Source organism: Anser anser, assembly GCF_964211835.1.
Source record: "Anser anser genome assembly, chromosome: 14".
Lineage (NCBI taxonomy): Eukaryota > Metazoa > Chordata > Aves > Anseriformes > Anatidae > Anser > Anser anser.
The window spans coordinates 6,603,085-6,619,997 of NC_139735.1; the positions used below are offsets into that span (position 1 = coordinate 6,603,085).

The 16,913-nt window shown below is 45.1% G+C and overlaps 1 long non-coding RNA gene across 2 annotated transcripts in view; it reads left to right on the forward strand.

Annotated features, from left to right (window-relative positions):
* LOC310881485 overlaps positions 1–16,913 on the forward strand; it is a 157,599-nt gene that overhangs the window by 114,596 nt on the left and 26,090 nt on the right. For both annotated transcript variants that reach the window (XR_014572413.1, XR_014572414.1), the window contains 2 exons: positions 5,801–6,179; positions 7,622–7,860. This is a non-coding gene — a long non-coding RNA (uncharacterized lncRNA). The remainder of the gene's footprint in view (positions 1–5,800; positions 6,180–7,621; positions 7,861–16,913) is intronic.

Here is a 16,913-nt window from a genome sequence, read left to right on the forward strand (position 1 = left end):
CCAGAATGGAGCGTATCTGGCGATAAATAACGGGAGGTTTTAATCTCGGCGAGCTGTCTCGGTGCCTCCCCGGCACGGCGCAGGCTGGCAGGACACGGTCCTGAGCTGTGCTGGGCTCTGGGTGTCCCCAGGTGCACCCGCAAGGTAGCAGCCAGGGGCAGTCACCCCAGCGGTGTAACACCAAATGTCCTCCGCTGCTGGAAGCTGGCGTGGGAGGGAAGCAGAGGTGGGAGCAGTTTATTTTTTTTTATCTCCTTCTGCTGATCATAAATGAAAGTATTTATATAAATTGTGACCCTGATAGTTTCTAAGACCATTGTCATTAACTGCAAGAAAACCCCTTGTTCTACCTTTGGAGTCTATAGGCTTAATTATTCTAGGTCTCAAGCATGGGAAATCCCCTTCGCCCACTCCCACCCATCAATCTTATTCTCCACAAAATTCAGAGAACCGCCGGCCTTGTGCTTTGCTACCTTAAAGGAGCCCAGCAGAGCAGTCCATCAGCCGGCAGCCAGAGCAGGAGCAGCTGTTAGCAGCCGAACCCTTCGGTCGCACACACGCAGGGCAGGGACGAGACTTCTCTGCTCCCTCAGCCTGCGGGTGATGGGGATGTGACTTTGTGAGCCAGGCAGGCTCCACCAAGCCTGGTAACGAGTCAGGTCGCAGGTCGAGAGTTCGCTTTTCTTGCTTTTTCTCACATTTGCCATCAGGTGAAACATATAAGAAGTTTCACGGGGGGAATGACTCCATCCTTTTTTCTTTTTTTTTTTTTTAGAAGAAAAGTCATAATTCCACATTGCTTTTGGATAAGAGCAAACAAAAACTTCATTATTTTTAAATGAAGGCTTCATTTGCATTGTAGCATTATACTATTTCTTCTTTCAGCTTTCATTTTTGCAGGCTAGTATATTTTAAGGTAAAAAAAATATTTAGGGCAATTCAGCAATTCAAACGGTATATTTAATTTCATTTTATTTATTCTTATTTTTTGGAGAAACATTGTCAAAACTGAAAGCTTTTCTTTAAGTGGTTTCCTGAGTCTCACAGACTCTATTTTTTTCCTAAAAATCTTGAATTGGAGGGTGCTCAGGAACCTTCATGCTATGGCTGATTTTATTCCTCTACAAAGCGTCCAGAGCATAAACGAAGCAATTTGGACCTGGAAATGTTTCTCTTGAGGTTTTCGCTTGAGGGATGTGGAGGAAGGCAGAAGCCCCGCAGCCTGGCGGGAGGTGCAGACTGAAGGGTGCTTCTCCTGCCTGCGCTGTAACCTCGGCTTCTTCCTGCCGTGCCAGCTGCATCGCCGACCCGCCGCAGCTGCTGACCAACTGGCACGGCCAGGGCTCCCTGGTGAACGCAGGCAGCTGCTGTGCTTATGGTCTTCCTCCTATCCCCCAGAGCACTGATTCAATGAGACCAACTAAATCCGTCTCTTTTCTATTATTTCCTTTTCCCCTCTTTGGTTTCCTTTTCCTTCTTTTTTTTTTTCTCTTTATGTTTTCTTTCCCCTCTTCCTCTCATGCATGAACCAATGGCTGTCTGATCTATTCAGAGGTTTGGCCCTAAAAAGTAACCTTCAGTTAACTGATCACATAACTTGCCTGTCACTTCTGATAACAGTCAGGGCATCGTTTTTGCAAGTGTTCAACGGTAAAATTACTGCTTTGCTCTTGTCAAGCAAATGAGCCCTGAGGCTGGTATGAGAACCATTAATGATCACGCCGCAGTGGGATCGGTGCACTGGGCAGCCTGCAGAAGCACCGCTTCTCGATTCGCTCTGCCCCTGCCGAGCAGTTGAGGTTTAATTAACCCGCATTAATGCCTGCTGGAATAGCATTTTCCATGCTTCCTTTTTCAGGGGGTCAAATAGAGCTGGAGACAGCTGCTGGTGTCTCAGGTGCCCTCTGTACGTGGCTGGGATCCTAGAAATGTTTGCGTCTGTGGTGTAGGAATAAACTCTGCTTATTATGCTTGTAAAAACTGGTGGCTATAGCCTTGGGCTTTGCGAGCCTTGCTGTGCTGCTGGAGAGAATTATTGAGAGAACATAAAAATGCTACAGCTCCTGGTGCTGGGGTGCATGACTGGTCCGTGATGTGTGTTTGTAGGGACAGCAGCGTGCAGCGGCTCTGGATTTGTCTGCAGAGAGCGTGTGGGCGTTTCAGTTCTCCAGCAGTTATGTCTTCCATTTATATCTACACAGTAAACTAATTAAGTTTACTTTCTAATGGCAAAGAACCCCGAGAATGTGATTTGTCTTGCTGAGACTGCACCCAGGCAGTGTTAGAAGTGTGTGCAGCTACCACGAGAACAGCAGCTCGCATCGAGAGCTTGATGCTATCGTTACTTTGGTGATGAGCAGCAGGCAGAGGGAGGTGACAACTCCAATTCTCTCACTGAAGTTCAAGAGGGCTCCAAATTCTTGAAGGCAGTATGTAAACGCAGGGCTCATTCACAGGTATTGGGGGTGCCCCGTTAGGGTGCTGAGCCTTTGGAGATGGAGCCCGGCAGCCCTGCAGGTGGGTGAGGTGCTTGTTTGTCGGCCTCTTGGTGGCAGGGTGGGCACCCCAGGCCCTTTTACGTCCCATGTGTGGTGCTCCCAGCAGCCAGCAGTGGTTCCTCGGGGGCTTCCCCAGGGGAAATCACCAAGGAGGGGAGGGAAATCAGGGATCAGGCCCTGCTCTGGTTAACTTTCGTTCTTTTTTATCCTGATGGGTTCTAACACAGTGGCACTGCTTTCTGGCAACAGGAATCTTAATGCAGCTCTTGACTTTGCATACTTTTTACTGCTTTTTTGAGAAGATTTGCAGTCATAGAATACCCTGAGTTGGAAGGACCCACAAATATCATAGGATCTGACTCCCGGCTCCACGCAGGACTACCTAAAAATTAAACTGTGCTGTTGGATGGAGAGAGGTCCTGTTTATTGTCTAATTCATAGCCTTGTGACCCTGCTGGCATCTATGTAGGAACTGGGCACAGTATAATCTGCACATAGGGCAGGGCTGATGTGGTGCTTTATAAGCAACTTCAGGACGGTCCCAGAAGGGGACTGGAGTGTGTGGTCAGATAAAGCTCCTTTGACTTTGGCTGCATTGTTGGAAGGGTCTCTAAACAATGTATGAAGGACCGGAGACTCTTAGGACAGGGGCTAATGCCTTGGTGTGAACTTCATGAGCTGCACTGCTGAAATCTGATGTACCTTTTTGGAAGACTCTGAGCAGGTCAGTTGGTGTGCTGGGATGTGTGGACATTAAGGCACAGCCTCCGTTCTCTGGGGGAGCGGGAACAGCAGGGCATCAGCAGTGTGACAGAAGTGAAGTGAAGGCAAACCAACGTGGTTTCCTATTTCTGGGATCACCAGCTGGGAATCCTCTCTGCTGCCTCTTAGGCACCGTTGCTGCTGCCTTCTTCCTCACGCACCATCTGCTTGGGCTTACTTAGCAAGGAGGAGGGAGAACAGACTCGTCCACAGCAGAACTCGCCTTTTCTTATTTTAACATTGCCGTGCATGGGCAGGCGACCAACCAACCCCTGCTTCAGAGCAATAAGAAGATGGTTAACAGCAACAGCGGGGGCTGCGATGGCCATGAGAAGTCTCTCACAGCATGAGCAAGTAGCTGAGAACCATCTTTCAAAAGCTGCCTGCAGAGAAAGGTAGGACGGCTGTCACCTCCGTGGTGTCACTGTCACCAGCTCCCTGCCTTTTCCTCCCAGGCTGGAGGGGCCTGGTCACCAAAGAGGTGCTCTTGTGAACAGTGTCTGCTCGTGGCTTCGTGTGGCTTGATGAGCAAAGGAAGTGAATTGCTAGGGAAGTGGTCATTAGCACATATTTACATAGGTTAATTGCATAGGGTAATGAAAGATCAATTCGATTTTCTATGGGGCTACTGATAGAGACGTCTCCCTGACAGTGCTTGCCGACATCTTTCCTTGACATTGAATTATATTTTTTCAGGCCTCAGCAGGCTGTAGCTAAGGATTTAGCGAGGGCATGGGATTCTGTGTGCCATGAGCATTGGCTGCATTTATTCATTTTCTCATTGTAGTCTAGTGAGGAGATTTCTAAGGAGGGAAGCCATCATCATTCACACACATAATAACCACCATTCTGGGTCCCTGGTGAATCACCATCGCAAACTTTCATCAACAAAGATGAAGAATGGATGGTTTGAGGTTGTCTGAGTACTTAAGGACTACTTGCAAGAGCCGTAATTTCATTATAGCTAGCAAAGGCCTATGGTCATCCCATTTCCTGAGCTAAGTATGGATGGTTGCAATTTATCTTGCTTTTCCTGGGCTAAGCACCGTGCTCCTCTTGGTAAACCACTACTGCTACCTGCACAAAGTAGCTTAGAGCCGGTTCTGTCATGTCTCCGTGACTCTGCCATCTGCCACCGGCACCAAACCTCCCCTTGGCTGCCATCCAGGGCCCTCGCCAGCTTTGCAGATGCTCGAGCACCCCGGTGGCTGCAGGATGGGAGTTTAAATAAAACAGAGCACTGATGTGGAGATGAAATTAATTAAAGTCCCTGCTATTAAATTACTGTCACTAAAGGAAGACTTTTATTTTGCTTCTAAGATGACAGTGTTTCATTAGGGGGGAAAAAAAGATTTGAAGGGCTCAAGCTTTGTAACACTTTATCAGGTTTATTTGTAATAAGTAACAGTCGCATCATTTTTCTTGTGATTTTAGTAGAATATAGAGCTTTGGCTCTCTACTTTTTGATAAGAAAATTGCTATGAAAAATCTGCTCTTGTGAACTCCTAGGTTGCACCAGAGTCCTATCCATTTTTAAAGCCTCATTCCCTGACTGCTTCCACAAATCAGCAGCTGAACACCTCAGTGGGGCAGCCACTCTTTTACGTATTCATTTATCTCTGGGAATCTATGGGCAAAGCTACACATGCCTTTCTGAGCATGTATCAGCTGTGGGCTGGCAATGAGTGACTCTAGTGGCAGATTAACTGCTGTTTGGGGAGAGGAAAGGACCCTTTCCTGTGTCCTAGCCTTGTCCTGCTTCAGACGAAAAGCAAAGTGCTTTGGTTTCATGTTAATGGAGGTTTGCATGTTCTTTAGTTATGGATATACTGAGAAGCAGAGTAAATAAATAAGAAGTAAGGAAATATTTAAAAAAAAAATTAATAAAATGTTGGTATTTGACTTGGAATCCGAAGGGAGAGCTGCAGCCATTTGCACCCAGAGAGAAATGGGCTCCCAATTTTCACTGTGTGCCTGCTGCCCACTGAGCTGACAGTGGCAAACTTCTTTACCTTGGCATTGCTAGACTAAATTGCGCAGCATCCATTTGTAGGAGTGGAGATGTCAGGGTAGAGGTGCTATGGTCAGGAAGGTTGTACAGCAGCTGCCTGTATGACTCCTAACTACAGCCAGAGCTGTCATTTTCTCGCTGTCAGAAGCATTAAATTAAAGTAAAAAAAATAAATATCCCCCCTGCCCCCACAGTAGACACCTTCATTTTTGTTATATGAACTAGGAAAAGAAATGTACCTGGAGGGTGCACATAATTTATTTAGAAAAATAGGAAAAGCGAATATCTGCAGATGATGAAAAAATTCTCCAGTCCTTGGGGTTATTTGATCTGCTAATTATCTGTACTTCAGAAGCCATTATTCATACTTTTCTTCTTTCCTGCAAGAAATCTATTTGGCAACCATATATATATATTTATATGTAGTTTTCTCTGAGATCAGCAGGAACAAAAGAGAAGAAAAATTCAAGTTGTAAACTATTAATAAAATGCAAACACACAACAGCCTTCTTTGTTTGATGTTTTCCAGTAAGCAGATCAAGACAGAGATTCCTGTTATGTCAGTGGGTTGAATCACTGAAAAAATGAAGTTCTGCACACTTGCCTATGCCCAGCTGAACAACCAAGGGCAAACTGCAGCTTGGTTTGGAAGCACGCTTGGCGCACGCAGCGGTGGTGACTCATGTATATTCACAGCAGCACGGCTTTGGATCTCCTGCACCTTGTTACTCTAATGCCAACCCATCCATCAGCACAAACACCGTACTGCACGCTTTCCTCTGGACAAAAAGCAAAACTGGGAAGGCCTTGGGAACTCAAATTTACTGCGGGCTTGATCCGAAGCTTGCTGCAAAGATTTCCTCTGACTGAAATGGGTTGTGGAACTACCTAAAAATGGCCCAGTGCAGGTAGGAATCAGGACATAATCTTGTGTCACATTTTACACCCTGAATATTGTGCGGCATCATGGAGAAGGTCACCTTCGTGATGCAAAACTGCTAATGAAAGAAGATTGTGCTACTTTCTGAGAGAGAGCTCAGAGCCATGGAAGAAGGGGTTTACAAGGAAGGGGCTTTACTGGCTGGAACATGGGGGTTTTATTTATGTTCCAGTTTCTTTTTCGCTGCATTGTTGGGCAAATTTCTTATTGTCATTAATGAATTCATGCAGAGATGGCTTCTTCAGTACTGTAACACGACTGCTCTAACAGTGCCTTGTCTCTTTCTTATGGACATGGCTGCTCTTAGCTGGGTCCCTCCAGCTGTGACATGGCTGGAACAAAACTCCTGTATCCAAAAGAGGTGAATCCCTCAGTGTCCTCTAGAAAGGCATGCAGTTCTGGCTCTGGTGTCACCAGCTCATGCTGGAGATGGCAACGGGGGTAAATAAATGGTCACACATGCAGGGGAGGGCTGAGAGTTTGACATTCGAGGCACTGCCTCTTCCTTCTGTGGGTTTGTCCCTCCACGTGCACATCTCTGCCTCTCCTTCTCCAGTGCCGTGGATCCGCAGTTGTCCTTGGAGTGAAGGAGTGGGAAATAGGGAAATAGTGGAAAAGGGCAAATCTACCTTACTTGGTGCCAACGCTGTGCAAACCCACAGGGGTGTCACTCATCTTGCCCTGGTTATACGTTGTAGGGAGTGTGTTGAAAATTCATCAGTTACTATTTGTTCTTGAAAAACACGGATCTTCTCTCAGGATAAACGTTTCCGACAGCACGTGGCCTGCGTGACAGCTGGAGGCCTAAGAGGGACTTAAACAATATACACAGAGCTGGCACTGACCTCAGCAGACTGCATTTCACTCCCTGTGTTGGGGAACAGTGTGTTAAGATGGGATGTCTGTTGCTTCTCTCTGTACACTGGAAGATATATCTCGTCTGCTTGGGTCTGTATTTTCTGGGTGCTTCAGAAGTCTCTGTTGAAAGCTGTGAGCTGTGGAGGCAGATGAGCGCAGCAGTCTGGTGATATTTGCAGGGAGTACCTCATATCCCATGGCTGACACGAGGACTAATAGAGCTTTAGCCAGCTCTGGCTAGAAAGCTGTGTGACATTTGCAGTGTCCATCTCTGCCTTCAGCACTGTCAGTTTTTATGGCATGTCTTCTGCAGGACAGAGGGCCTGTTAGACATTATTTGCAGAGCTATCAAGTAAGAAAAAAAGAGACGCACATTCTGAGGGGCGTGGAAAAAAAAATAGCCCACAGCTAGAGGCGTTAGTCTGAGGTTATGAACACACGTGCAAGTAATGGATCATGCTGAAAGAGCACAGTCCAGGAAGGTGCACTCCAGATTGTAGATTTTTTTTTTTCTTTTTAATGTGCTTTATCTAACTATTCATGCTCTTTCAGGATCAGAGCTATATGATATGGATATACGTACCTTCCTGTGTGGTACGTCCCAGTGTAGCAAATCTGCCAAGGCTCCAAATGATGGCTCCAACTGCAAGCTGTCAGGCTCCCGAGCAGACGTCCTTGTCAACCACACCTGTGGTGGATTGAATCTGGTGAGCTGGGCTGCGTACCTCGGTCAGGAGCTGCAGCCAAGCAGTGTGCCAGCTGGGGGACAGTGAGGCACCTGTACACCAAAGGTAGGGAAGTGCGTGACTGAACTGTTTTACGTTGCAAACGTGATTTTCCATATGTCAGTGAACCGAGTGCGAGTCCACCGCAGACTGGTCGTTTGAAGAACAGAACAGCCAAAATACGAGAGTGTCCCTGGGTCACCCAAGTCTGCCTACAGTTCATGCAGGATGGAACAGGAGGAGAAAGAAATGTTTTGACTCTGGATGTTGATACTGCATTGTGATTTTTTTGTTTGCTTTTTTTTTTTTTTTTTAATTGTAGGTCAGAAAGTCACATTAGAGCTGTGCTGGGGAATAGTACTTTGCACAAGGTCATGATGTAGATGAGAGAACAACTGATCCAAACAGTTTGTCTCCAGTCTAGCCAGCTGGCCAGGGCATGTCAGCCTAGCTGAAACTCAGCTCGCACCCTCGTAAAACAAATGGGCAAACTCCAGCACCAGCATAAACTGACCTTTCCATAAACCTGCTGTGCTGCTTTACAGCAGTTGAGCCTCTAGCCCGATCTTTTTTAAATGCCACTGTTTGCCAACCTTGCATTCTTCCTGCAAACCAACGCAGTGTGTTAAGAGAGGAGGATAATTAGGGAGACCACAGTAATTAATACGGCGGATAATAACCCAGAGGTGTAATTTAGCTGCCTGACTTGCACTGAATTCCCTGGGCTGGAGCAGGAGTGGAGGAGGAAAAGGCACCTGCTGAAGCCTTTCATAGCAGCTTTAGTTCTCAGCAGGAGGCAATCACACATCGAGCAAACAGAGGCCCCCGAGGTCTCTCCTGAGCTGCTAATGATTGCCTTGCAGACAGTGATGGCATGTCAGTATTGATTATTTTCCTATTATAAACTCCTTTCTCTTGTCCCTTTTTGCCATGATCTGTTGGGTAAACACAAGAAATAAGTGAGAAGAGCTGAGGTTTGGGGTTATGAAGTGTCTGGAGGACGGGAAGCACTGATTCAGCTGGCAGTTAGTTCTTTTTCTAAGCAAGTGGCTACAGCTGAAAGAAAGTACAAAGGGACGTGGTGACATATAGATAAAAAACATTCTTCAGGTCTGTGCGGGCTTTTCTACACTGACAGTATAAGGGGCATTTAACACTGGCTGCTGTCCTCAGTGCAGCTGCAAATGGCAAAACATCTCCCATCACTTAGCCCAGAGCCAGCATTAATTTGGTGCTGTGTGAGGTGCTTCTGTTCCCTCCAGTTTTTGCCCCAGTTCTAGTTAGACTGCAGTGCATTTACTTCTAAGGTTGCTTAGGCAGTGCAGTCATTGATATGGTCCTGTGCCTAGGGTTTTGTTAAAGCAAGCAGCTATTGAAAACCTACAGGATTGTTTTTTCCTACTCCAGATGCTCTTGGGATCTTGGGGGAACTGTCGTGCTTCTGCTCACAACATGTGCCAATGTAAGGTCATGCTTTTTAAATTTTATTTTCTTTTAAAGTGGTATTTGGGCTGTCATTTCCTAAAACTTGTCCCCTGCATGATAAATGAACATGTTTTATTCAGGACATTGGAGTGCACTTGAGAGACCTGAGCAGTTCTACTGACCTTCTCAGTGAACTTGAACAAGTGTTTTCTCTCCCTGGGTCTGTTCCTTCCCAGAGGTTTAAAGCCAAATAAATGTCACCGATAACTATTACTAGCCGTTGATCTTTGGACCTGTCTTTCCATGTGCCATGACACTAGGGGTGGATACATCCTACCCTGTAGCTCTGTAAGAGTTGGATATCTAGGCTATTATATTAATTGGCTAATTTTCAAAGAATGATTTACTCCATCCCAAAATAGCTGCATAAAGAAGGTATTGGAAGTGAATCATTCTCCTCACTTGCCTGTTCTGTCTTTGCTGAGTGTGGTGGAAGCCTGGATGGCTAATGAGACTAGACATCCATTTTTTAAGGAAGTACATCTATAAAGTCTCAGAATGCAGATGTGAGAGTTTTTAAAACCTCTTCCTTTCATCGTTATTGTGTGGTGTGTGGCTTTGATTGTTAATGTTTTTCTTTTTTGTCTTCATGTGAGATGTGTCTTGGTTCAGCTGCGCAGCTTTCCTGATGCAAAAACGTGGGGCTCTGTAGTACAACACGATTGAGAAAAGGAACGGAGGAAGTTTGTGAGGGGAGACAGGCAATAAAAATCTAAGAAAATGAGCCTGATATTGTTATGTTATGAAGTGTCATAAGTGTTTAGCAGGGAAATAGGACAATAAAAATTGTGTCCTGCTAGGATAAGTAACCTTGTTTCTGCCTGATTAGTGCTATTTTTTTTTCATGGAGAAGGTGTTTCATGCTTGATTTGTCAATAAGCGTATTATACCAAATCTTGTTGTCCTCTATGATGGTTATAAAAAGTAGAATTTGTTTTTCTTTTTTTTTTTTTCTTCCTTGTTTTCCCTTCCCCTCCTGGCTGTCAGGGTGAATTTGTATCTTCTGGCAATGTTGGGGAGGTGGGAAAGATGTCAAAAAGAGGACGTAAAATGCATTTTAAAGTGAGCTGTTAGGAATTGGTTTGACATTTCTGACAAAGGGAAAGGTTACTGCACACAGCTTTTCAGCTCCTATCTTCTTATTCCTTCTCTTGTCAATCATAACTGGAACTAGAGAAATCCCTCGTCGTGACTGGCTCGTCCCATGCACACAGCTCATCTGGCGGCTAGGCTTGGCTTGGCATGTAGGAGCTAGGCATGCTGTCCAGGCTGTGTCTGGAAATTGGGTACATCTCTCTTGAGTCACCCCTGGGCTTATTGGGAAGCAGGCTGGCTGGCTCAGAGGTAGCCCTGGTCTCTTTCTGCAATGTATTTTCCTTTCTTTTTTGCAGGAGTGAGAAATGTCTACTCCTTCACTCTTGCATCCTGCAAGATCTTTCTCTCTAACTTTGTTGAGTGGATTCCTCCAGAAGTTTAAGATCACAGATTTGGAGCCATTTGTATAACATAATGAACCTTTAATACTGACACAGACCAATATCATCAATGCCAAAATTGGCACCCAGGGGCGTTTGGCCTGGGCTCACTGTCTGGTCACCAGTTTGGGGAGAAAGGTGGGGTACAGACAGATATAGTTATAAACTTTGTGTAGATACAAAGTTTAAAGGCAGCACACAAAAGGACATGCCAAAACTAAAACGAAGTGTGTTCAGGAAGAGCCTTACTGGTGAAAAAAATCTGGCTTTTGAGTGCAAAATTGTTGTACTGTTAATGCTTAAAATTGCAAATGAATTGAGCCTGAGACAAAGGAAATCAACATATAAGAACATGTGCTTTAACTAATAGGTGCTTACATCATGTTCGATTCCTGGATAGCTCAGGAAGAGTTATAAATAAAAAAGTATTTGCCAGTTCAGTCCATTATGAAGAGCAACAACTAGTTCTAAATAGCTCTTTGTTTCTTCTCAAATCCTATCATAGGACTGGCTTGATTTCTTCAGTTTCCTGGTTTGTAAAATGAAAGAAAGAAGCACTTTCAATATTTTGGTAAAAATATGCAAATTTGATTGTTTTTCCAAAAGCAACCGAAAACGTAAACTTATTACAGGAAACTCTCAAGTGGCAGTTCTTTAGCTGAGTATTAATATTTTCTGAAGCAGATGCAGTAAATAAGTTTCATTCATTCTTTTTCTTCTTGGTTAGTAGTTCTGTGGTTTCCATGTAGGTGAGAGGGTGGTAAACATCCATAGGGTTTTTCCCTCTTCTTCTGGTTTGCAGCTTTTGGTTTTGCTTTTTGTCTTTCTGGACTGAAACCAAAGGCAATGTTTCTGGAGGCCTGGAGAAGCCTCCAGTGGCAGAGCTTTTCTTGGCAGACAGAAGAGCACAATTGCAAGGCAGAACAGAAGCGCCTTATTTAGCAAGCAGTTGTCGCTCTCCAAGTTGACGAAACAATTAGCTGGAGATGATGCCCTGTTGCTATTCTGCTCTTTTAATAGCACCACAGTGCTCCTTTGCTTCTTCGTAGCTCGAATAAACCAGGTGGAACCACACACGACTGCCTTCACACCAGACTCTCTCCAAGCCTCATAGAGGGAACATTTAGCTGGCGAAGGGGAATGTGTTCCTCCTGAAGGAGGAAACCAATCTACCAACAAGAATATGCTCTGCAGATTAAAGCAGTTAATATATCTGGAGCAAACCCCCTTCTAAAAATGGCTCCAGCAGCCAGAAAGGAGATAATGCACCAGACACTGCCCCTACCCCCCATGCTTTACAAGCTGTGCAGTGTGTTGTCTCATGAGCACAGGGGTGGGAGCTGCTCTGATCCGCACCAGAGTGACAGCTTTCCATACCGCTGACACCCAATATTAATTCATACATGGAGAACAATGAAAAGCTTCTCGGAAAAGTGATGCTGCCACAGATCAGACCAATTCAAGCAGCTGCTGGATTAGAGCTCTGCCCTTTATTTATTTCCTGGCGACTCTTTTCTACTACTTCTGGAAGCAAATAGTGGGGTTTGCCGGGCTGCAAGCTGAGCTTGCTGCTAAATCTGCTGGAAACGCTGAGCAGTGGATGCCACTTTGCCTTCTATGCTGCTGCATGTGGATTGGTGCCTGTGAGATTCTGATAAATATTTTGACGGCCTTGTTTTATCAGCCATGCAGGAAGGCAATCATTAAAAGAAAAAAAAAAAAAAGAAAAAAAAAAAGAAAAAAAAGAAGAAGAAAGAGAAAAGGGGATTAAAATTAACAGTGATCTCAATTCCCTGTGTTTCAGTTAAACAACCTCATTAATCCTGTCTGCAGTGCATGTACTATGTCTGTGCTCCCCGCTCTGACAGGTCCCCAAATCACATTCACTGCCATTCATTATGTGCAATGGAATAAAACATTTATTCAAAGTCATGTTTTATTCCAGGGAGAAAATCTATTTCTGTAAACTCCAGACATCTTTTTAACTGTTACCACTTCCCTCCCTAGCCCTGGGCCTCGTGCCCAGGAGATGAGTCCTGCCGGTCTTGGTGGGATCCTGCCACCATGAAGCGTGGCCGCAGTGGGATGGATGCAAGCTTCACGATATCTCACGGTGGCAGATAACACAGCCTGGTTTCAAAAATGTAACAGTTCTGGAGAGTTCTTGGCATTTCTCATAATTCCTCCGCCTGTCGCTGGGACTGGGACCATATCAGCCAGTCTGAGGAGGGATACATTGTATTTTGTGTATGTCCATGGGAGTTTTCTTTTTTAATTTAGTGGGTTTTGTGTTAATGCTTGAATTTTGATTTAGGAATAGCAATAATGAAAAAGCAGCACCCCTCTTCCGAAATGCTCTCTGTTCTGTGATCAGAGCACTCTGTGACTGACCTTATTTTCTAAGCGAGGAACCATTGGCCCAAAGGTGCACATGATTAGCTCAGGGTTTTTTATCAGACAACAGGAGGCTCTAGCTCTTCCCTGCTTGCTTGACCAAGCTGCCTCTTAACTCCTGGGAATTTAACTCAGCTGTTAAGTGTGCAGTCTGTGAAAATGAGCATCTGCGGTTTAGCCCGTGCAGATAAAGCAGTGGTGCTCATTTCCAGCAGAGCTTTGCCATTGAAAGCCAGCCAAAACCTGAACTTGTTTTAAGAAGAACCTTTGAGAGCTGAAGGCAGATGGGAGTGCAAACAGATAGGAAATCCAGGTTTTGGACTTTGGAGCGGGTCCCCTGCCTGCTTCGCTTATTGGCACGTTCAATAAATCAGCTCAGTGAAGGTGCAGGCCAAGCAAAATTCAGGGGAGCTCAGTGACAAATTTTCTGTTCAGAGCCTACAAATCACCCAGGGAGCCTTGTTACCCGTCTGGAGGTGCCACTCAGTGCTCTGCAGTGTGCGGTGCCTCTTGCCCTAGCACAAGGCAGATCTGCTTCACCCTCTGCTTCCTTGGCTCTCTGGTAGGGAATGGCATTTTGTTCCTGCATCAATGGCTGTATGTAAAAGCAACGTCACAGAAGCCATGGCTATAACCTAGCTATTTCAAAACAAGACTTTCTACAAACAAAGGGCCCGATATAGCCTAGATTTGTCTTCCCTTTCTCATCTAAGATCCAGCTATCCTCTTCTCACGGTCTCCCTGGGATGTGCTCACCACAGGAGAGACAGTCCCAAGCCATGGCTCCCCACAGTGCTCAACCAACACCTGCTTTCAAAATAAGTAAGAGTGGAGTTTGGCTCTGGCTCTCTACAAAACCCATGAGAATGTTATAAACATCAGGACTCTGAGCCATGCATCAAATTTGGCTGAAAATGGCCAATGCACTTAGGAGTTATTAGCAGCAAAAGTGTGTATGCTCAGTTAAACCTTGTTTTCTAAGGAATCTGGGCTAAAATGTTGCTCAGACCTCTTAAGACAGTTATGCCCAAGTGCACACACTACTTTAAATTGGGAAGCATGGAAGGAAATTAAGGTTTTAAATCACCACAGGTCAATTACCGAGCGGCTACTGCAACCTGCTATCTCTGCTGAACTACTGTGCAGGCATGAACATCTAAATCAGGGCTGTTTAACCCAGAGCTCTCAAAACAGGACTTATTCAGTGCTGCTGAATCTCACGGCTCTGCAATCATCTTGCTTTCAAATCAATGTAGGAACAATAAGAAAGAAACTCTCACTGTGAGAAAGGTTCAAGTGCTCCTGTAGCTCTCAACCATTCTCAGTCACCCAACTAGACCCAAACTGTTGCTTCAATTCTTAGGATGCAATCTATATTTTAACTTTTCCAGCAAGTAATTTAGAATATCTTGAAAATATCTTTGCCACCTTTCATCCCAGTTGCTTTCATAACAGGATTTACTTCTTTCTTGAAAACAAGCAGTCACTGGGTTGAACAGGGGTACTAGCCTGGTTGTGTTTAGGGTCCTACGTAGACTAGAATTACAATGAAGTGAGAGTAGAATTATAATTACCTGTCATCTGATTATGAAGCAGGTGGATTTCACAAGGCAGAAGGGACCTTAAATTTCTGTTCTCATAACCCCAAAATGGAGAGTATGGCTTTGGGCTTTTCTGATCTACAGCAGAACCTTTTTCCTAGAACTACCAACTACTCAGTTTAGTTTCTAAAGGGAAGAATCCATCCAAAATGAACTGTCAGCAGTAAAATAGCTAACTTTTGGGAAGAAGATAGCACATGCTATAAAAAACACGACCCCAAAAACAGAATTTTCCCCTATAGACTGATAATGACTCATTTCAATGTCGAAAGCGTAATTGAATTGCTCCTTGCAGCAATTAGGAAAGTCTGTCGATGTGCAACTACTTAATTGTGTTTTGATACTGCAGACTCTCTGTGGCAAGCTGAAAGCACCATTTTGCCTGCGAAATTAGTTGCTTTTTACTGCTTATTTTTTTCCCAAAGTCCATCCTGAATCAGAACTCACGGAGATGGGGAGATGGTGGGAATTTTGTGGAGGCTACAGGCCAGAGCCTTGCTCAACCAGCTGAAATAGCCACTGCCCAGTGGCTTGTCAAACCTCTTGCAGCTCATGCCATTAAACTGCAGTTGCCCTGTCCATTCCATTCAAGGTGAGGGTGGTTAGCAAAGATTTCTGGGTTAAGCTGTTGTGCTAAACCATTTGTTGCATCTGAAGGGGCTTAGGGAGTGATCACACATGCGGCTCTTGTTAAACTCAGGCATCCTAAGAGAAGGGGATGTGAAATACATCTGGGCAGAAAGTACCATCTGGAGATGACCTGGGCTCACTGTCTGGGTCAAAGCAGATACGACTAGAAAAGAAATAAGAGTATGTCTTCTATCTGTCCCTAAAGCCAAATGGGTAAGCACCTTTGATAAGGCTCACTGCCTCTTGGAGCTGGCACACATGACTGATTCGGTTGGCTGAAGCAAAGGCACAAATCCTGACGGGGCCAGATGTTAGACTAGCAAGGACAGAATTCACCTCGTTGCCACTCCAGTCCAGGCAAACTTCTGTTTAACGATGTTTCTCCTTGGTTCATCCCAAGAGGGGAAGGAAATAAAAAGCTTGTTTATTCCTCTGCTAAGGGGAGTCTCGGAGACAATCGGAGCCACTGCCGGACAGTGTGCAGGACCTGGGGAATGAAAGCTGTGCCCAGGAACATCAGGATTCCTTGTTAAGGGATTGTGCAGGGAAAAGCCAGCACATCTCTGTGCTGCTCTGGCTGCCTGCCACATTTCGAAGCATGAGCCAGCTCTGTCTGGGCAGCTGGATCTGCTCGAGGACTCTGCCAATGACAAGGCAGCCAGCTTGTGAGTGCGAGAGGTGGTCAAGCTGTCAGAAAGCATCCCGTTCTCAGAGCTGTTATGAGGGGGATACAAATGCAGAACCAGTTCCTTCGCTCTGGCCAAGACCAAGCACCCTGGGCAAAGAGGCATCTCCACCTGCCCATCAGCCTTCATGATTTGATGTGGGCAAGTGGGTGAAGAGCTGCTTTCATCCTGGCATCTGTTTTGGAAAGGCTGCAAGTTGTTTTGTTGTTGTTGTTGTTGTTTTTAATCTAGCATGCCTTCACTTTAGAGCTGCAACTTCATCCTTCTATCTCAAGTCTTATTGTTAGCCGGCTGCAGTAGTCAGCCAGCAGTTACGTTAGCACAGCCAACCTGTGACATCCCAGTTGAGCACACTATGAAATCATCAAATGATTCAATTCAGCAGCTGAAACATCCTGGAGGATGAGCTGTGCCCTCCAGGCCAGCAGATCTGGAGCTAGATCAGAGGATCTTAAAACCCAAAGAGAGTTCAGATCCAGGGCTGCTCTCAGGCCTGAACAATTCATGGCAGGATGTAGGATGCTTCCCTGAAATTTCTGCCATCAAGAGAGATGAGTGAACCTGGCCATTTTTTTGCAGTCAATATCCTGTCTGAGTCATGTGTTAGTATATTTTGTTGATAAAATACTGAATTTCACATATAGTGAGATACTGACATTTCTGCAAGAACTGTATTATAACTAAAGAGAAGAAAGTAAATCCAGCCAAAATGGGAAGACTCGGCTGGTCTTGGCTGATTAATGTTGTTAAGTAGATTTGGAGAATTGAGAGGAGTTAGGAATTTCTACTGGCTGGTGAATTAATATTCATTATGAAAGCCTAGCAGGAGTTTCACTCATGCTGCTTGG